General features: G+C 42.8%; 1 protein-coding gene across 1 annotated transcript in view; it reads right to left on the minus strand.

The window, feature by feature from the left end:
* The window catches only part of LOC119586699, a 12,709-nt gene that overhangs the window by 4,828 nt on the left and 7,339 nt on the right, over nt 1-542 (minus strand). The window lies entirely within an intron of this gene.

Raw genomic sequence — 542 nt, forward strand, 5'->3', positions numbered from 1 at the left:
TTTGGTCGGATCGAAATGACACTCTAGTACGGCCTGTTTAACGCCCTGCCCTAATTTGTGGCACTGTAGTATAATGCTAGATGTAATCAATCATGTCATTTACTCTTGATTTTAATAGCGTAGTATCCTTTAGCCGGGAAAGCATTCGAACAAGCGAAACGTGAGGCAGCATTGGCAGAGTACGACACATCACCTGTTCGAATGCCTTCATGCTGTAGGGTACTACGCCGTCTCTAGTGTAAACGCTATAATTAAGTACATTTGGCAATACTCTATAGTGCCAAAAATTAGGGCAGAGTGTGCAACAGACCGTAATAAAGTGCCGCGCTGATCTGACTGTCCGTTTGGAAAAGATTTGCGAAAAGGCACAGTAACAAATTCACCTGAGGAGCGACGAAATGGGTTATTGTCTGTTTTCATGGTTCGTTCACAGGCGACAGGTTCGTTGAATTTGAATGTTATAAACATGTATGTCTTAGTGTTTATTCGCATTCTGTTCGCAGAAGGCTGAGGATATCTTGTAACAAGATGAGAGGGAAGAG

This window comes from Penaeus monodon, chromosome 21 (assembly GCF_015228065.2).
Source record: "Penaeus monodon isolate SGIC_2016 chromosome 21, NSTDA_Pmon_1, whole genome shotgun sequence".
NCBI lineage: Eukaryota > Metazoa > Arthropoda > Malacostraca > Decapoda > Penaeidae > Penaeus > Penaeus monodon.